Raw genomic sequence first — 22,852 nt, 5'->3', positions numbered from 1 at the left:
ATTAATAAAGGATTAATATGGCTTGAGAAAGTTTATTAATTAATAGAGGAAAATTCACCATCACATGCAAATAATTTTAAAATATTATAAGGGTATTTTTAGTTTTGAATTAGATTGAATAGATAATTATATAACCTAAATTAAATTGATCTAAACCCCTAGTTGCATTCATTTATTAGTTTTTCTTATAAAAGAATTTAGTTTTGCATTAATTTTTCTTGTTACTTTTTCATTTAATTAATTAATTAGTTCAATTTAGGTTAATTTAAAATTGGTTTGGTATTGTGATCTAGTCTTTATGGGATCGACATTCCTTTCATCATTATATGCATATTTGACTAAGGCACACTTGCCCGAATTAATTGTGCATAAGTCACATATCATTAGGACATCATAAAAGTACAATAAATATGCTCATCCTCCAATTGACTATAAATTAGGATATCATCGAAATATACCGTAACAAAGTTTCCAATAAAAGGTTTTAGTAACTGATTCATTAATCACATGAAAGTGTTGGGTACATTTGTCAGTCCGAATAGCATTACTAGTCACTCATACAACCTGTTGCGGAAAAACACTTACAAAATAGAGGGTTAGAATAGACAATAATCAAAACTAGAATATAAAAAATAAAAATAAAATACGAACACAAAGAGCATAAAATAGAACTCCTTGTAAGTCGATTCAAGGCTCAGATTTGAATCTATCCAGATCGTACCACTCAAGTAACGCCAAACGAATAAGGGCACCAAACCACAGAGAAGCCCCAAAATCCCAAGATCCGAAACTCCTAAGTGCTCAAACCCTTTCGGCTAATCAACGTCTCTCCCCAAAACCACCCAAGGTTACTCACCAAAATGGATCCACAAAGGAACAGAGAGAAACCCTCACAAAGAAGATGGAAACCACAATAGTATATCGAGAGCTTACCTTAGAAAGATCTGTTGGATAGTATAAATAAAGACAACCCACCAATCCACCAAGGGATCCCCAAGGAAAGGAAGACCACTGCCATGGAAAGGGAGATCGGGCCAAAAAAGGAAAGAAAGACTCATGAAGATCGATTATCAAAAGAAAGCTATTGGGTGAGCAGAGAGAGAGAGAGAGAATCGACCGTTAATAAAGGCAACAAGAAAGGAAAAAAGCCCTTTTATATGACAACGCTAGGGCAAGGCAAGAGAGTGAGTGGGCTTGGGCTTGAGCTTCCTTAAGCCTTGAGCAAATAGGCTCAGCCCATTTCTCCTCCAAAGGCTTAATAAAGGGCTTATGACCTAACTTCTTTAATGGGCTGTAACACCCCGCCTCGCCAGGCGTGTCACTATAAGGGTATTTTTGGGAATCTTTTTTTTTTTTTTTATTAACATCATCACATGCACACACAAGATCCCGAAATCCCCAGTCTTACCCGTTTAACTTAACAAGATTAATGATCTTAACAATTAAACGATACATATCATAACGTAGCAGATACAATAACATCAAACACCGAGGTTCTTACGTGGTATTTCCATAACAAAATATGTAATACAAATGACCAAATGATAACAACGTTATCGTACAACTACTTATACACACGCTGGAATACATACCAAAAACCCCAAAGTTTACAATGGCTATCAATCTAAGCTCCGTTGACCTTCAACCGACCATGTCCTTGCCCTCGCAGCAGTCCCTGACTGGAACATTGAATGTTCCAGGGGCATAACCCAGGTTAGATGACAAACATCTAAGTGACGGCATGAAACAGTTTACATAATGCATGAACAAACATACGAGCATGGCATATACAGACAAAACGACAAATGCAAACACGTCTATCTTGAGAAATCTCCCTGACATACTCAACCTCCTGTGGAAACACCTTCCACACACCGTTGGGGGTTGACCTTGCCGCGACATACTTAATCTCTCGAGTGCCCTACCGTGTCACTCGTTTACCAGGATTAACCTTGTCCCATTCTCAAGAAGACCCCATCCCGTCCCATATGGACCAATAACGACACGAAAATCAATACCCCGATGATATGTAAATCACACGCCATGCACCGACTCTTTTGTAAGTAAAAACAGTTGATGCAATATACCACATGATCAATATGCAAATGATACCATATATATATGAATAAAACGCATAAGCATAGCATCCCGAGTTCTAGTCTCGAGTGCCCTACCGTGTCACCCGTTCACCAGGACCCATTACACTCATACCAACACATATCCAAAACAAAGGTAAAACTAGAGTCAAACCACTCACCTCAGACATATTTGGATCGCCTCGATCCTCGTTCACTACCTCGGTTTGCATGTCGAATCCCAAATACTTGAACTTATACTCAACCTCGAGCCACAATATTCCCTAAACACCATATTAAATTAAGGAAACATTAAAATCTATTTTCCTTAATTTTTCCATAATTTCCTCTATTTTCTCCCATTTTTTTCATCTTGATAATTTCAAAATAATTATTTCCTCAAACATTTTTCCCAATTTTTCCACATGATAAATCCTAAAATAAATCAATAAAAATACTGGGAAAAGAATTACCAAAATACCCCTTCTCACGCGCCGGCGCGTGAGTGCAAGCAATGTGTGGCGCGTGCAGCTCACGCGCCACCATCTTCTCCAAAATTTCGGCTGCCAATGGGTGCTCCAATTCTAGATCTGACTCCACCCCCTTAAAGCCCTTGAAATGTCGATCACAGAGGCACTAGTTTCATCCCGAAAGGTCGCTGAAAAATGCCTCAAATAGCGAGTTACAGGTCGCGGTGGCGGACCGCCTTGCATTTTTCGGCTTTGATCGAACAGCCACCAATCGAACACCAAAATGCTCCAAATCGCTCCCAAACTCTTCTCCTTGATGCAAGGATCAAAAGTCCTCTATCCATTTTCTTAAAAACATTCAAAATCGTGATCGATTTGTTACCAAAACCTTTGAAACTCTCGGCCCCTTTTATACCCAAAAACCGATCGGATTTTGGCTAATCATCGGCCACGCCTTGGCCACCAAGCTTCCCAGCACCAGATACAGCCTTCCCCGAACCTCCCTTGGCCGTCCCATCTCCGGATCCGACCCCACGAGCGTGGATTTGCGGCGGCTGATTTTCAGGTGCTGTGTTCACACTATTGAACTTTGGCTTATTACACTTCCACCCCCTACTTTCATCAAATCTCATTTTGGCCTTTCTCATACACCCCTGAACTATCCAATACCACCACTAAGGCCCACAAGATTTGTATTATCCTTTCCACCCTTGAAAATTCTGAAAAATTATCTTTTTGACCTCTCTCGGGCAAATTTAGAAAATTGCACTTAGGCCCGGCTGATCATTTTGACCTTAAATCCATTCATTTCAACCCGAAATCACTTAAGGGTTGTTCTATACATAAAATATTAGTCCTTAGCATGCTTCATTGACCTTTTTGACATCTCCTACGTCCATTCGATTTTCTCAGCCCGGTCGACCGCTGTACCAAAAATTGTTCCCGATCCAATTTCTTTCACCACTAAAAATCATAATTCGAATCACTTGTCGATATTATACCATTTTCCTTGGCTATCTAGGGTCCGGGGTACTCCCTCGGGTCGTTTTGGTTACTTAAGACTGCGGCAGTGTGTCTTATAGCCTTATTCTTGTGATAATTCCATTTGTACCTTTCATTAATTTCCATATATACTCTTAATAATTTCCCGGGTATTACATGGGTTGTCAATGAGTTGTACTTTTAGACTATACTTCAATCCTGGGCTGAAGCCTATGAAGATAAACTCGAAACCTCGTCATAGCCTTAGGCCTCATTAGGAAATATAAACCAACAAATCTCCACCTGATTCCTAATGAGGCTAGCACACACAAATAGTAGGCAGCAAGCACATGCAGCAGAATGCAAATCATGCAACAAATGCATAAGCAATTATCAAGTAACCTTACCAATGTTAGGAAGATCGAGGGAACTTCTAAATTTAGCCACAGGAAAAATTTTAGTCCCCATATTAGCAGGATTATATTCAGAAAGCACTTTTTCCAGTCTAATAATGTTTTGAGACACAATATCAAGAATAAAATTCAATCTCACATCGATATGTTTGGTGAGTTCGTGAAGGACAGGATTTTTACATAAGTGAATTGCAAATTGACTATAAGAGAAAACAGTCACATTTTCATTAAGAAGACACAGTTCATTAAGAAATCCCTTAAACCACAAGGCTTCATTAATAGCCTATGTTGAAGTTGAGACTTCCAACTAATGCATGATTCACCCAAAGTGAATACATAGGATGATGTGGACTTCCTATTATCTCTATCACCAGCATAGTCTGAATCAGTAAATCCCTTTAGTTCACACTATTGGACTTATGCTTATATACTAATCATATATTGTAGGTGCCTCTCAAGTACTTCAATAACTATTTCACTGCTTCCCAATGATAAGGACCCGGATTTATCATAAATCTACTAAGAGTGCTAACGACATAAGCTAGGTTTGGTCTAGTACACACCATAAGGTACATGACCGAACCTATCCCATTTGAATAAGGAATTATATTCATATATTCTTGCTCTTCCTCATTAGTAGGAGATTTATCTTTAGATAATATGAAATGGTTTCCTAAAGGTAATGATACTGGTTTGCTATCATGCATGCCAAATCTTTTTATATTTTTCAACACATGATGTTTGACGCAAAAATAACATGGAATTTGACCTATCTCTTACAATCTCCATACCTAAGATCCTCTTAGCCATAATTAGGTCTTTCATGTCAAATTCTCCACCTAAAGCAAAATTTATGCTATTGATCTTTTTAACATCAGGGCCAATAAGAAGCATGTCATCAACATAAAGTAAAAAGAACACACAATCATCTTTATTTTTATGCTGAAAATACAAGCAATGATCAAAATCACTTCTTTTAAAACTGATTGATTTTACAAAAGAGTCAAAGTGCTTATACCATTGTCTTGGGGACTATTTTAAACCATATAAGGATTTTTTTAAGAAACACAAAATCTGGTTTTCTTTTGTCTTCAAAACCTTTAGGTTGAAACATAAAGATTTTTTCTTCTAAATCACCATGCAAGAAAGCAGTTTTTACATCTAGTTGCTCAAGTTCCCAGTCAAAATATGCAACTAATGCAAGCATGACATGTATGGTGGTGTACTTAACAACAGGTGAAAAAATCTCACTACAATATACCCCTTCCTTTTGTGTGAATCCCTTGGCTACTAACCTAGCCTTAAACCTTATTGGTTCACTATCACTTATACCCTCTTTAACCCTATAAATCCACTTGCAACCCATAATGGACTTATCCTTAGGTCTAGGGACTAACTGCCAAGTTTGGTTCTTGTTAAGGGAACTCATCTCCTCTTTCATTGCTTTTATCCACTCTTTGGAATATTTGCTTCTTATGGCTTCCTCATATGTGCTAGGCTCATTTTCAGCTAGCTCCTGATAGCTAGCATTGGCTAATTCGAAATCTGATACTAGCCTTTATGGTAACCTATGAGATCTTTTTTCCCTATCTCGGGCTAGCTGATAATCAAAAACTGGTCGCTAGTCACTAGGGTTTTCTTTTCTTGTTTCTCTCTGCTCATCTATTTCAGACTGATTTTGACTCTCCACCTCACTAGAGGTTGTAGAGTTACTCTTCACCTTATCTGAGGTTATAGGAGCATGGGTACTTGAGTTCTTCAACTCTTCTTGAGGACTCTTTTCCTCACTGACTTTGTCACCACTAGGCTTTAAACAAGGCATTTCAGATTCATTAAATGTGACATCTCTACTAACAATAATCCCTATCCCCATTTGGCTTCTATCCCACAGCCTATACCTTTTTACTTCACCATGATAGCCTAAGAAAACACATTTCCTATCTCTAGGCTCTAATTTTCTGTCATTTTGATGAGAGAAAGCAGTACAACCAAAGGTTCTAAGAATTGAATAGTTAGCACATTTTTCATGCCATTTTTCATAAGGAGTGTCACCATTTAAAGCAGCTAAAGGAGTTAGGTTAACTAGGTAACATGCAGTCATAACAGCTTCTCCCCACAATGACTTAGGTATATTTGAACTAATCATCATACACCTAACTTTGTCTAGAAGGATCCTATTCATTCTTTCGGCTACTCCATTCTGTTGAGGAGTGTAGGGAACTGTTTTATGCCTAGTAACTCCATATTCCTTGCACAAGTTGTCAAAATCAGAATGACAAAATTCTAGACTGTTGTTAGTCCTAAGGTATTTTATCTTCTTATCCGTTTGATTCTCTATTTGAGTTTTCCAATTTTTAAAACTTTTTAAAGTTTCAGACTTATCTTTCAAGAGAATAACCCAAACTCTCCTAGAGTAATCATCAATCATGGATAGGAAATACCTATTGCCACCTAAATTAGAATTTGACGCTAGTCCCTATAGATTTGAATGAATGTATTCTAAGGCTTTAATGGCTCTATGAACATTAAGGGAGAAAGACAACCTATGATGCTTACCAAGGACACAATGATCACATAAAGTGACATCAGACACAAAGTCTTTACCAAACGCCCCCTTTTTCACTTAGCAACTTAAGCCCTTTAACACTCACATGGGCTAACCTATTGTGCCACTTGATGGTGGCATCAGGGTTGATTGATGCTATGTGAGATCCTAGGTTATTCATTACCTCATCATTTGATACATAAATCCCATTTCTTCTTACCCTCTTACAAACCACCATTGCTCCTTTAATCATTTTTAACATTCCATTTTCAATTTTTTTGGTAAGACCACTCTTTTCTAACTCACCCACTGAAATTAAATTCCTAGCCATTTCGGGTATATACTTAACATCTTTTAATTTTAAGATAAAGCCAGTGTCTAACTTAACAAGGATGTCTCCTACCCCAATGACCTTATATGCAATGTTGCTACACACTATGGCATGCCCACCTCCAGATTCATGCAAATTTCAAACCAATACTTTTGTGATGTGACATGAAATGATGCACCTGAATGTAAGATCCATTCTGCATGTTTGACCCAGATGCAACATTTATTTCAGTGGAGTCAGAATCTAAAAGCATGTTACTTCACTAGGGTCATATCGGGTTACTACATTAGCCTTTTCTTGATCCCTACCCTTTTCTTTATTTTTATTTTTCTTGGCATAACAGTCTTTAATAAAGTGCCCAGTTTTACCACACCTATAGCACTTCTTACCCTTCCCTCAATTTTTGGAGTTGGACCTACTTCTACCATTTTTCTTACCACTTCCCTCTTGATTCTTAGATTGGGACCTACCTCTCATCATATGGACCTCAACATGTTTTTTCTCATGTTTTAGTTCCATTTCTTTACTTCTTAAGGAATCTATGATAATTTCTGTTGTTAAGGTATCCCTACCATACTTAATGGCTTTTTTAACCTCTTTATAGATTTTAGGAATAGCATTTAATAAGATCACAACCTTATATTCTTCGGATATTGTTTCACCACAATTAGTGATATTTTGAACTAATTTGTTGAAGGCATCTAAGTTATCATCTAGATCCTTAGAGGGGTCAATCTTAAAAAACTTTCTAACAAATAAAGTTTATTTGGTGTTGACTTTTTCACATACAATTTTTTCAATTTTTCCCATAGCTCTTTAGTTGTGTCAAGTTTTCCTACTTTCTTTAACACTGAATCAGAGAGATGTAAGATTATAGGAGTATATGCCAATTCATCAACTTCAAGTTTTTGTTCTTCTTTAGTACTTTCAGGGTATTTACCATCTATAGCCTTAGATACTTTTTGTTGTACTAAAATTTCCTTTATTTTTTGTTGCCATATAGAAAAGTCCCCATTTCCATTGAAAACCCCCAACTCGAAGTGTGTGGTCATATTCACTAAGTATATGAATTACATAGAGAATATGCAGCCTAATTAAATTAATGTAAAACACATAGTTTAAAATTTAACTTAGGCAACAGATTCATAGAGGGATAACAGGAACAAGATTAAACAGAGATAGATAAATTGATTAATAAAATAAACAGTATTCTAAACCTGATTACACACAGCAAAGAAACAGATATCACACAACAGATTATCTAAATGCACACAAAAAATTATATATAGGCACTGAAAAGGAATTTTAGAGAACAGAAACTACAAGACAAAATCTCTAACAGATCTCAAGTATGAGATCTAGAATGAACACAGGTCGGGACTCGCAGACCTGCAGACCTCCACGTGCCGCAGCTTGCAACTACACGCACTATTGTTGGACAATGAATGGGCTGGCACGCGCCAGTCAGGGCGATGCTACTCGGTCAGACGATCATGGATCTGGGGTTAGTTTACCCCAAATCACTCACTACACAAAGCAATTGAAGTTAGATGATTCGAATTCAACGTAAACCCTAAAACGCTTACCGTGTAAATCGATCAAGAAAACCAGAGGGGTTTTTCGATTAGGTTTTGATTTCGCACAACCCAGGAGCCACACGAGGCTCTGATACCATTTCGGCTCATTTTATGGTAGGGTAGATTTGGTAAGCTAGCACTAAGAATTAGGTCCATATGGTGTTGGATGTTCTAAACGACAGCGCGTGTAGTATTATTGGAACTTGTTGGCCCTCTATCTCCCTAAGGTAATTTCTCTTTGCTAGTTGCATGAGTCCTACAATGTATTCATGCACAGTCTTCTAACCTTGATGATAATGTTGGTATTATTGGAACTTAGGAGGAAGAAAATCCCTTATCAGTAGTTATTTCATCATGTACCAAGTTTGAACATGTGCCTTTCCATCACGATTCATTCTTGCCTGTAATCTTTCCCCCCATGCAGAAACACCACCTTTCATTCTATAAGCTACCAATCACACTCTTTTCCCTTCTAGAATCTCAATGTAATGGAAAAAAATTTCTATCTCTACAATCCAATGTTTTCTAACTGCTTCAGCAAATCCATAATCCTTATCATCATTAGAGTCTTATACATAGACCTAATGCCTTCGTGCAGGAACAAGTTTGTCAGTTGGTTAAGCATGATGTGTTTCTTCTCCTTATTGCTTATCTTCGTTCCTGTTTCTATTTGCATTAATTCCTAGAGCATCAAGTAAATCCATAGTTCTTCAAAACATCATTCAAAACATTGCAATCTAAGATCCATTCTCTACTCCAAGGCCTTTAACGCTACTCCATGATCTTGCTCTCGTGGGGCCTCAGCAATCTTATCATTATTAAGTGAGCCATCGCTAATAACTTTGTAGTTTGCCATTTCCATCTAAACAGACATTTGTCCTACTTTGATACCACCTGACAAAATAAGGAAAACACTAGGCTAATCATTTCACAATAACAGAGACTCAAGAATTATAGAAAATACTCTTGATTACAAGGAACACAACAATGTTTGTCTAAGCATACTGAAAACAATACACCACAAAACTCTCTTTTTAACGATAATTGTTTATAAAACTTTTAAATTTTAAAATTATTCTTAAATATTAAAAATTAATTACTCTTATCCCATGTACTTAAAACACATGCAGGAAAACCCCATCATTATATAACATATATTTTTGTTAACTAATATATAATCTATATAATAAAGCAGAACGGTTTTTGAAAATGTCCAAAATGTATCAGATGCATTTTGATCCTATGGTTGAGATGAGTTTTGAATGTTGGTCAATGGTTGAGATGAATTAGACTTCCCACCCAGTTTTTCTCTCTCTCCCACTCCCTCACTCACTGCCTCTCTCTTTCACTGGCCTACCCAAGCACACATACACACACACACACACACACACACACACACATACGCATACATATATATATATACACATAGGCATATACATTTGCATACACACACACAGACACATATTCACTCGCGCGATGTGCTCCCGGTAGAGGGGGGACGAACAACAAACACTACTCGCAGTGGTGGGGGGGGTGACGAACAACAAACGCTACTCGCAATGATGGGGGGCGACGACGGTGCTTGCATTAGTGGCCGCTGGTAGCGGCCGACCCATCGCCACCGATCGGCGGTCGGAGGCAGTTGGCGTGGGTGGTTCGGTCGTGCGCGAAAATGATGTTAGAGGAAGAAGAAGATGGGAAGGAAAAAAGAAAATAAATAAAGAAAAGAAAAAACAGAAAAAGAAAAGAAAATATAAAATATGAAAAAAAAAAAAGAGAGAAAATGGGAGGGGGGGATGGCATTGTTGATGGGTGGGTTTTGGCACAAGGAAGGCAGTCAAAGAGGTGACCCGGGTGTGAACGTTTGCTGGGTTTCTCCTCTAGATTGGTTGATGTAAAATTAATTATTTTTAATTATTTAAATTATGTGGAATAATGTAGAATAAGTATTGGTTTGGTTGAATTAAACTTTTGGTTGGTGTTGTTTGGAAATTGTTGATAGATGGGTTTTGCGGGTCGGACCCCTTTCCCGTTGTTTTTATTTTTTATTTTTTGTGAAAATATTTTTAGATAAAATATTTTTAGTGAGAAACATGAATCGATATTTACAGTTTAAAGTAAAATTAAAAACATTACACTTATAATATTTTGAGATAAAATATTTAAAGTTAGAAACATTAATAGAAAGTAACAATATTTTTAGATAAAATTACCTTAATCGATATTTAAAATTAGAAACATTACACTTATAATTTGTATCTACTCGACCACAGTAAAATAAATAGTATCATAGACTACGAATTTTTTTTTTTTTTTTAATTTTTCTTAAAGAGTATCATTCTAAATATTCTAATTTTAAAAGTATTTAATAATTAATTTTTAAGTATTCTAAATATCAATAGTGTAAGTTTTGAAATATCATGTAAGTTTTAAATAAAAACACACCAACAGTGTAAGTTTTAATATATAAAAATTTGACATAGATGATTCAATTTCAAAAGAAATAAAAGTTTTTTTTTTAAATCATTGATGATCAAATGCTGTTTTTAGTGTAAAACTTTATTTAAATAATGATATCAACGTAAAAAGCTTAATTCAAAATTTAATATTTTTATCTTTAAGTGTTGAATCTTTGATACTTAAATAAATGTAAAATTGGTTAATTTATGCTATTGAATTACTTAAAGATGCAAATATTCAAAAAGAATTCATTTATTTTTTAATTATTTTTTTATTTTTTTAATTATTTTTTTTATTTTAGGGACAATAAAATCTTTTATAAATTAAAATAATATAAAAATCAAATAATTCCAAACCACGCATGGTCAGGAAACCCAAGGTTCGGGAACACAAGGATTCCTGACCATTCATGGTCGAGAACCTAACGTTCTCCGACCCCGAACTGGGATTCCCCCCTCCCCCGATTGATGGCCGTGACTATGGCGGTCAGTGACTGCTGGTATGTATTATTTGATATTTAATTTTTAATTTAATTTGTTTAGATTGTAGAGCATTTATTGATGTGCTTTATTATATAGATTTAGTAATTTTTTTTCTTTTTTTTATAAAACATTAACAAGTATAGAATAACTTTAATTTCTATTTTTTGTTCAGTGTTTACAATTTTTTTTATTTACTCTTATATTTTAATTTACAATATATTGGTGAATATTATAAATCTTATATGTTTTTTTATTATTTGAGTTTTATAGAGCAAGCAAAATTATTATAAATTCTTCACAAATTTAAACATAATATGTATAAATTATAATTATATTTTAATCTTAATATTATTTATACCGTGGCTTTATGCTAGTATTATATATTATATATGAATATTACATTATATAATAGTATATTATATTGTATAATATATATAGATATATATTAGAACTTGAATTTCAATGAAAATACATATAATAGATATGTACATATATAAGAAAAACCAGCATATTGAGTCAAGAAAACGTTTGTTCCGTGGAAGCTGATAATTTTAAAGCACATGTTCGTCGTTCCCTTGCAAAGACCCACGCGCCAAGGCATTATTCCACCGTCAAATCTTTCACCCACCCACGCAGCCGCGCTTTTGCCGACCCAATTCAATTTAGGTAATAATTTTCGGTCCGATTCATCATCCAACTCAATATCAGCGTCCAATTCATTTGAATTCAATTATATTTAAAACGCGAGGGGAGGCGGCGTACGAATTCCACCCAACCTCTTAGGCGACGACCGGATCCAGTTCTGGGCGGAGGTTAGGGAAATGTCACTCCATTCCCACCAAAACAAACTTTGATGAAAATATCATTCCCATTTTCTGTCCCTCGTCCTCAGTTTTGTCCAACAAAACTACAAAGTATTTTATATTGTCAGTCCAGGGCATAGGTCGAATGAAAAAAAGATGAACGACATGTCAATGTAGTTCGGTGGGTCGTAAACTCGATTTCTCTCCTACGCAAAGATCAAAGGCTCAATTTACGATTTATCTCCCCTTGCATAATCAAGAGTACGAGTATAGGAAGTCACATAAGAGTGGTCATTCCAAAAATTTTATATTACCTTATTTATGTGAGAAAATAAGTTAATTTTAGTTAAGCTTATTCTCACGTATGACTTATATTCTAGTATATTATGAAAAAAATAATTGTAATGGATTAAATTTTGTTACCAAAAATATTTTTTTGTGACAAAATAGAATTTTTTTAGTACAAAATTCAAAAAATGAATAAAGTTGTGACAAAAAATATTTTGTCATAATATAAGGAGATAGATAATTTATAATAATAAAATAATTTTTATTACAAAATTTTGTCACGTTAACTTGGCCCCAATTCAACTTTCATAATATATGATAAAAAAAGGAAGTCTGGTGTCAAAAAATAAATAAATAAATAAAACCAAAATGATATCTCTTTTAATAAGGAGTTGAATATTTGGCAGGTTTGGCTTTTTATTGAGTCAATTGGGATGTTTTAGATTTAAGGTTTGTTTTTGCTTTGTTCTATATATTGAGTGTCTCTTTGTTATTGAATTCAATTGGTGCATGCAATTGAGTGAAGAAAACGTTTGTTCCGTGAAAGCTGATAATATTAAAGCATGTGTTCCTCGTTCTCTTGCAAAGACCCACCCATGAAGGCATTATTCTACGGACAAAGATGGGGGCTTCATTGTGCACCTTATCTGGAAAGAAGAGGCTAGGAGATACTATTATGGGTGATCTCAACCACTCCATTAATCAATCTCCCAACAATTTTAAGAAACTAAAAAGAAAAAAAAAAAAAAAAATCCTTGTTGCGGTCCTTGTTAATATATTTAATCATTTTTTTAGCTTCACGTTTACACATTGATAGATCTCTTATTGGAGAAGACTTATCGAACCATCCATGTGTTCTGAATAAAACCTTTATTAGAGTTTTTTTTCGTAGCATTATAATTCTCTTTTCCTGTTAAACTTATATTCTGTATAATCCAACAAACAACCTACTCACAAGGGATAGAGTGTGAAATCATAAAATCTCTTTACTATTTATAAAAAAAAAAAAAAAAAATGTGGGATGACTATAAAATTATCTTTTCTTTCATATAACTCATAATATTGGACTATTAAATATGAATACGTACACTAAGTGCAACATAATGAAAATGTTATGGTAAATGTGTGTACGAAATGAGCACAAAATTACATAGTTAAAATTTAGGATAAATTGTAATAACTATTTCTAAAGTTTGTATTAATTACTGTTGTTGATGATATACAACAATAAATTTATTTAACTAGAAATATCGTCGCCAAACTGCTTGAAACTGCAAGAAATAAATAGTCAAAGAGCGTGGGAAGATTCCCGCGCAAATACTCTGATACTTAAGTCAAACACTAAAAATAATGAAAACTATATTAAAATCAATATCTGAGTTATACCTTTTCTGAAATGAGTGCATGGTTATTTATAAAGAGATATGGAGTAATCTTAAGTAATCCGAAATTAAAATTCTTACAAATAACGTCTATATTGACTTTTTAAAACCTGTTAGGATTAGGATTCTTATCTTTTGGAACTTGTTAGGATTAGGATTATTATGGATTATATTTATTCTAATATTCTGAAATCTTTGTAGAATTAGAATTCTTTATAGATAATTGCTTATTCTTTTCTTGGAATATTTGGAGAAATTTTTGAATATCGGAGTTATCAAGCTTGCACGTTTGTGAATGATTCCTCGGGTTACGGGGAAAATTATGTTTTTTAGCCCAAATGGTTATTTTGAGTTTTTGGACTTTTTTGGTCTTTTAATAGGCTTTTGCCTATGACACAATAATTACTCTCCACTTTTTTATTTGAGTTTCTCGGATAGAATAGTAGATTGACCACGAGTTTCTCGGATAGAATAGTAGATTGTATCGTGGTTTGCCCTTATTTTTTATGATAGATTATTCTCACAGTTTCAAAAATTTTTATTTTGGATCATTCATATACTTTTTGCGTCTCTGATTTCAAGTCATTTTCATGCTTTTTGCATTTCTGATTTCATATCATTTTCATGCATTTTGCATTTTTGATTTTGGATCATTCTCATGTTTTTTGTGTTTTTAATTTTTTTAACCGTTCTCACACGTTCACGCTTTGATTTTTTGGAACCGTTCTCGAGCCTTCGTGCTTCAGTTTTTAAACCATTCTCACACGTTCATGCTTAGGTTTTTTGAACCGTTCTGTCACCTTTGTGTTTCGATTTTTAAACCATTCTTGCACGTTTGCACTTCAGTTTTTTGGAACCATTCTCGTGCCTTCATGCTTCAGTCTTTAAACTGTTCTCGCACTTCTGTGCTTCAATTTTTAAACCGTTCTTACACGTTCACACTTCAGTTTTTTGGAACCATTCTAGCGCCTTCGTGCTTTAGTCTTTAAACCGTTCTCACATATTCCCGCTTCAATTTTTAGACATCTGGGTGTATTCGGGGTTAGTCCCTTGTCCGTTGACACGAGTGACCCCCAAACATCTTAACAAGTCTTCTTCATTTTGCATGTGTTCGAGATGAGTCTTTTATCCATCGACGTTATTGACTCTCAGACATCTTAATGATATTTAAAATGCTAGGAAAGGTACCTGTACGAATTTCACGGGCCCGGCTACCTAAAACCACTTAGTAGGCGATGACTAGATCGAGTTCTGGGCAGCGGTAAGGGAAATGGTCATTCCATTCTCCGACCAAACCAACTTCGGTGAAAATGTCTTTCCCATTTTCTTTTTCATGTGAGAAAATAAGTTAATTTTAGCAGGTTATTTTTACATAGCAGTTATATATTACAAGAATTTTTGTGAGTGTCCAATATATGTATGTTTTTGGTGTTTTTCGGGTGTCCCGAAATGTAGTTAGGGAGGTTTCGGATGAATTAAGCTAATATTTATAGACGAACATGTTCGGGAGACTCTTCTAGGGAGGTGCATGCATAGAGAGGCTGGAGAGCCTAGAGACATCTTTAAGGCAAAGCCCTAATGACTATTTTCAGAAGGTCCCGAAAGGACTTCGAGGCCATTAGGTGGCTTTTGTCTGGGAGACCCAAAGGGTTTTCTAACTTATAATAAATTGAGTTAGACCAATCCAGATGGACCCATCGGGGGTTCAGGAGGCAATTATCTCGGAGGCTCTTAGGGGAAGGATTTATGAGGAAATTTCTTACGCTTTACGAATATTTTAGGACACCCCACAACAATAGCTCCCTACTCTTGCCTTAGATTGAAAGGCGAGGGAAGAGTACAAAAGGTGAGCGCCTAATGACTCATCAAGGGAAAGTCTCTGGAGGACTCGCGACGCTTGGCCTTTTGAAGGCTCAAGCTATAAATAGAAAGTGGTCTCCAATCACTACAAAAAATCCAGCTTTTAGAGACAAAAAAATTCGTCGCTAAAATTTAAAATTTCGTCGCCAAATTATTTAGCGACGAATGAATTCAGCGACAAAATTTTTTCATCGCTAATTCCGTCGTTGATTAAAAAAAATAATAAATAAAATTTTAAATGTAAATAAAAAAATATATAAAAAATATGAATTATATAAATTAAAATTTAAACGTAAATTTTTATATTTATTCAATATAAATATATAAAATAATTTTCTTATAATTAACAATTTATTTTAATTAATTGAATAGAAATTAAAAATTTATTTATATAATCATTAATTTAGAGACAAAAATAAATATTAAATATTTTAAATTTAAATTCATATAAATATGTAAGATAACAAAAATGAACATAAAATTCAACTCAATTAATTCAGTTAATGAATCATAAATATTCAATTACAATTAACAATCATCATTATTGATATCTGCATTTTGTTCCTTATCATCCTCGTTGTCCTCATTATCATAAAACGGGTCTCCACCCAACAGGCCTATTGACGATCCAACGGCAATGGTAGGTTGCTTTAATATTACAAACATCATGTTATTCATCTTATTATTCCACACAATCATCTGTTGTTGCTACTGACATAATTGCACATTCTCAGTGGTCATCTGGGTCATCGTCTGTCTTATTTCCTCATTTCCGTTCCAAGTGGAATGCAGATCCTTGTTCATCTGGGTGAACTTCAGTCTCATTTCTTCTAAATCATGTGACATGGACCCATATGAACCACTGGATGTGCTACCAAATGCAACCGGGTAAGACTGATTAGCTTGAGACCCGAGGTCGTAGACATGACCTTTTTTGTTCCTACCAGTGACAGCCTGATAAAAGATGTGGTGCTCATTAACTGCAGTTAAAGAGGACGAATCGCTACCGACTGATGCTGAAGATACCCTTGTACTTAATCTCTCAAACACCTCTTGTAATAGCCAAGATATTTAGATGCAAAAATTTGAGAAAATAAGGTGTTTAAAAGGATTGTGGAGGTTCTGAGAAAAAAATTCAGTTTATGAGTTAGGGGCAAAATTGTAATTATTGAAGTTCGGATAAAAGTGTAATTGATCAAAAGTTTTGAAAATTAATGTAAAAGATATGAATTTTAAAAAATCTTTGGATTTCAAACTTTAAATCAAATGTAGTTTTGGATCACTTTGAATTTCAAAACCTATTCAAATATAGCTTTGAATCATTTTAGATTCCAAATCATATTTAAATCAAGTTTGGAACAAGTGACAAGAATCCATATTGGTCATTTGAGGATAAGGATTGAAGTCTCATCATGACCCCCCAAGGTGGTGACACGTGGTTGGCCCGGAAAGTCTATATATATAGGGTCATGGGGTTGTTTACAAAGCATTTGAAGTGACTTCGAGGCGAATTTATGCCAAATTGGTAAAGTTACTCGATAAGTACAATCTTGTCTTTGCACTCTTACAGGACCTTTGTTTCACCCCCAAAATCACTTCAAGATTGATCTTTACATAAAATCGAAGCCCCCTTAGGGTCTTGTTGACTTTCTGAAAGTCCCTTACGATCATTCGATTTTTCAGACTGCATTTTAGTTGTACCAAAAATTATTTCTGATTTGACCGCTTTCAGTGTCATAAATCACGTCTCAAAACACTTGTCAATGACATACCTTTCTCCTTAGACATTTAAGCTTCAGGACATTCCCTATAGTTAATTCAGTCACTTATAACTGTAAGAAATTATACTATAACCTAATTTATCTAAAAATTTTACTTATGCCCCAAGATAATTACACTTGAGTTCTTTAAAAAATCTCGGATATTACAAATATCACCGGCTTGATTCTCATGAACTCTAATTTCCAAAAACACCACTATAGAAAGCTTAAATTTAGCAATGAGAGATCGAACTTCCCAGTGTTCTGTAGCTTGATTGAGTCCCTCCACATTCCATGATAAGTAAGAACAAAATTGAAATTCTAAGTACTTTAAAATAGGAATCCTAAATTAATAATTAAATCTTCCTAAACTAAGTAGAATAAGTTCTCAATTGATTAAAATTACAAAATTATTAAAAAAAAGAAAAGAAATCATGTGTCCAAAAAAAAAAAACCAAAATGATATCTCCTTTGATAAGGAGTTGAATATTTGGTAGATTTGGCTTTTTCTTGAGTCAATTGCGATGTTTTAGTTTTAAGGTTTGTTTTTGCTTTGTTCTGTCGTGTGTGTCTTGGTTATTGAATTCAATTGGTGCATGCAATTGAGTGAAGAAATTAAACGTTTGTTCCGTGGAAGCTGATAATATTAAAGCATGTGTTCCTCGTTCTCTTGCAAAGACCCACCCATGAAGGCATTATTCAACGGACAAAGACGGGTGCATCATTGTGCACGTTATCTTGGAAAGAGGAGATACTATTATGGATCTCAACTAGGGTTGTCAATTGTTTGTTGTGGTTTTGATTTTTGTCAAAAATATAATTAAATTAAATTTAAATTATTAAAATTAAAATCAAATTATTACCCATTAATTTTAAAAAATAAAAATCATAATCAAACCATCTAGTTTTGATTCGGTTTCGATTTTAATCATCATTTTTTTAGTTTGATCCATAATCTCTCGCCAAGTTTTATTTATTTTTTAAATATTTAATTATTTATTTTTATTATAATTATTTGATTAATAAAAATAAAATAAGTTAAAATTAGATTTTATTTTTATTTGTTAATCTATATAATAAGACACAAAAGTTTTCGAAATGTCTCAAATGTATAAACATTTAAATGACTGAGATCAATTTGGCTGAGATGAATGGCTGAGATTACTCTATTCATTTGTGTGTTCCCGCCCATCTTCCCTCTCTATCTCTCTCTCCCTATTATTCTAGATCCCAAGGGCAGCGACGGCAGAATGGAGATCCATCAGATCTTAAACTGAGCAAGTTCTAGTACGAGCACGAGAGGCCACCAGAGAAGAGAGAGATGCAGTTGTGGTTGGCTACTGGAAATTCGAGAAGACAACGAACGGTGATGAAGATCTGGGCTACGAATGGAGAAGAGAAAAGATGGCGGCGATGTGGGACTAGTGCGGTGGATTTGAGAGGAAGAAGAACAGAAGGATGACGGAGATGGCGATGGCTGGTTGTGGCTGAAAAGCGCAAAGGGGGATGGAGTGGCACTCTAATCTTCAACGAAGAAGATGACAAAGCATTTTTTTGATAATCACTTTAGCTGCTTCGTAATTTGTTTGTTTTTGCTTATGTCTCTTCTCATTTCTCTCTGTTTGTGTTTGGGCCGCGATGTCTTTGTTTTTCTCTTCTCATTTCTTTCTGTATTTATATACACACAGAGGCACATATATATAGAATAGAAGATATATAAACTCACCATCTTGCTCTCATCGCAGCCGGCGGCCGAACAAACACATACGCATATACACACACCCATCGTATATATATATATATATATATAGATAGATGGAGGAGAGGTGGGTTGGAGCATAACTGTCGCTGATACTTAAAGAAATCGTCGATCTTTCCCACTATTTCTTGCCTCAATCTCTATCTTCTTTCCCACTTATACTTAAAGAAATATTAGGTTGTATTAAGTTGATGGAGTAGAAGTGGAAGAAACCATTGGATTGGATTCTGGCATTGGTGTTCTTGTTCGATTGAACAAAATGGCGCAGAACAACTAGGAAGCTGACAAAATGTGAGTGTTATTTTTAATCCTCATTACCTTTTGTAATTTTTCTTTCCCTTAATTCTAGAAGCCAAGTGGGTTTTCTTGCATTTTTGATGAATGGGTATGTTACTTTCTCTTCTGTAGATTTGAGTTTGATGTTTGATTATGAAAACATTTCCTTTTCTTCTCGCGTTTTTGTGTGTTAAATGAGTTACTGTTGTTCTGTTCATTGTGGCATTTCTAGGGTTTCTTTTATGAAATGTTTTTTGGGACTGAATTTGTGCAAATCAACTTTTTCATGGTTGATTTGCTGAACTTATTTTGCTAGATAAGATTGTGGGGGCTAGATATCAATACTATATTATTTTGCTAAATATCAATTAAATATTCTAAATATCAATACTTAATTTTTTTAAAAAAAATTTATCAACTACAACATTTGAAATTTTTTAAATAAAAAAACACCAACAGTGTAAATTTTAATTTTTTTAAATATGTATAATTTAAGAATTTGACATTTAGAATTGTATTTTTTTAATCATGAATGATTTAATTCCAAAAGAAATAAAAACTCTTTCTTTGATGATGATTAAATGCGGTTTTTACTATCAAACTTTATTAAAATAATGATATCAAAGTAGAAAACTTAATTCGAAAGTTAATATTTTTATTTTTAGATGTTGAATCTTTGATAATTAAAAAAAAATTAAAATTGGTTAATCTATTTTATTGAGTTATAATTTAAAGATGCACATATTCAAAAATAATTTATTTATTTGTATTATTATTTTTTTATTTTTTATTTTGTTACAATAATATAAAAAGAAAACATGTTCCCTGACCATGCGTAGTCAGGAACTCTTGAGGGCTGCTTTATCATATATTTTTTTTCTTTTTATTATAAAACATTAACAAGTATACAATAATTTTTATTTTTATTTTTTGATTCAGCGTTTATAATTTTTTTTTACTTACTCTTATATTTTGATTTATAATATTATATGTTTGTTTCTTATTTGAGTTTTGTAGAACATTTAATATAAGTAAAATTATTACAACATAATATGTATAAATTATAATTGCATTTTAATCTTAATATTATTTACATTGTGACTTTAGCCGAGGGTTCCTGACCACTCATGGTCGAGAACTCAATGTTCTCCGACCCTAAACTGGGGTTTCCCCCCTCCCGGTTGATGGCCATGGCCATGGTGGCCGACAGCGGCTGGTATGTATTGTTTGATATTTAATTTTTAATTTAATTTGTTCAAATTATAAAGCATTTACTGATGTGTTTTATTATATAGATTTAATAATTTTTTTCTTTTTATTATAAAAAGTTAACAACTATATAATAATTTTTATTTTTATTTTTTGTTCAGTGTTTACATTTTTTTTTTACTTGCTTTAATATTTTGATTTGTAATATCAGTGAACATTATAAATCTTATATGTTTGTTTCTTTTTTGAGTTTTGTAAAGCGTTTAATATAAGTAAAATTATTACAAGTTCTTTACAAATTTTAACATAATATGTATAAATTATAATTATATTTTAATCTTAATATTATTTATACCGTATCTTTAGGCACGGGTATACACTAGTTACTTTATAAATGTTAAATATTTTATATATTTGTAATGCATTAGTTAAAATACTTGTAAAAAAATGCATTAGTCAATATATATATTAAATAAATAAATATATATTATATATATGTATATACGATTCGGTTTAGTTTGATTACCCATACATTTAGTTTGAATTTAGTGAAAATCATAATCAAACCATACCTATTAAAATAATATTCGTTTTTTCCCCAAATCAAATCATTACCTCGTCAAATGATTTTTAATCCTGTTGACCAATTCAATTTCAGTTCGATTCTTCACGATTTCAATTGCAATTACAATCCCTAATCTCAACCACTTCATTAATTAATCTCCCAACAATTTTAAAAAAACTAAAAAGAAAAAATTTGCAACACAACGGGCCACTTTCCTTAAAATTGACCCCCACGAATACAATTGCAGCCTCTTTTCAGCTTTGCACAAAGGCCACATGTCTAATGAGAGGATGATGTGACCCATGCAGCCGCGAGTGCAATTTTATTCACCCCCTTTAACGGGGTGAACAAAATCGCACTCGCTGCGCTTTTCCTGAACCAATTCACTTTAGGTAATAATTTTCGGTCCGATTTATGAATCATGATCCAAGTCAATATCATCGTCCAATTCATTTGAATTCAATTATTTTTAAACTGCAAGGAGAGGCACCCGCACCCGCACCTGCACCCGCACCCGCACCGTACGAATTTCACTCGTACGGCTACCTAAAACCACTTAGGCGACGACCAGATCTAGTTGTGGGCAGAAGTTAGGGAATTGGACTATACAAGCTGCGGTGAAAATCTCATTTCCAATTTGAAGGAAAAGATTTAACATCATTATGAATAAATGATTGTATTTTATTTTTCACTTTGAAAGAGTTTGAAAGTTGATCAATTTCTCTAAATAAGTTGATGACAATTGAGTCAATAATTGATAATTGATGGAGGTTATTTATTTATTTATGTTTTCTTAATTTTTTAATTAATTATTTATTTATTAATAATATTTTTATTTTATTAATTTTAATTTTAATTTAATTTGATAAATTTATCTCATGCGTACGATATGGTTAAATTATAACTTCTAATACAAAGAAAATGGATCATTGTATAAGTAGAAGATTTGAGGTTAAGAAGTGAAAACAAAGAGGACAAAAAGATTGGAAGAGTTATCATTATAAAAACAATGTATTTACAAATTGGTGCTATTGAAAAAATATTTAAAATGGATATGGGAGTTGTCACTTTGATGGTTGGTGTAGTGATTCTACTTTGGATAGTCCCACTAGCATAGGATATCCGAAAGGAGATCATCACAAGGATGATATAGAATAATAACGTACAATACCACATTATAATCCTTAGATAAATTCAGCAAAAGCCAACATAAAGATTTACAACATCTTGGCACCATAGCCTACACAAAATGAAATACAAGGGCACTAACAATTTTACAACATAAAATTTCCTCACACATGCCCTCTTCACAAACATTAACATGAACCATCTAATCTGGGAGGTTTCTGAACACCTCTAACCTTGGGCTCCAGTTGTAATACCCCATGTTTGTATGAGGTTACTACGTAATTTCGATAAGTTTAGAGTACCGAAAAATTGGTTTGATAACAATTATCAGTACTGAATCGACTGCAGAGAATGCTTCAGAGTGAAATTGTCTAAGGAAAATGATATGGTTTCGACGAGCATTCCGAGATATGATTTATGGTATCGAAAGAAATTGGATCAGGAATGATTTTTGGTACAGCTAAAATATAGCTTCCATTTAGGTTGTA

This window comes from Diospyros lotus, chromosome 2 (assembly GCF_014633365.1).
Source record: "Diospyros lotus cultivar Yz01 chromosome 2, ASM1463336v1, whole genome shotgun sequence".
NCBI lineage: Eukaryota > Viridiplantae > Streptophyta > Magnoliopsida > Ericales > Ebenaceae > Diospyros > Diospyros lotus.
The sequence above is the reverse complement of the archived record's forward strand: the minus strand, read 5'-3'. Positions refer to the sequence as shown.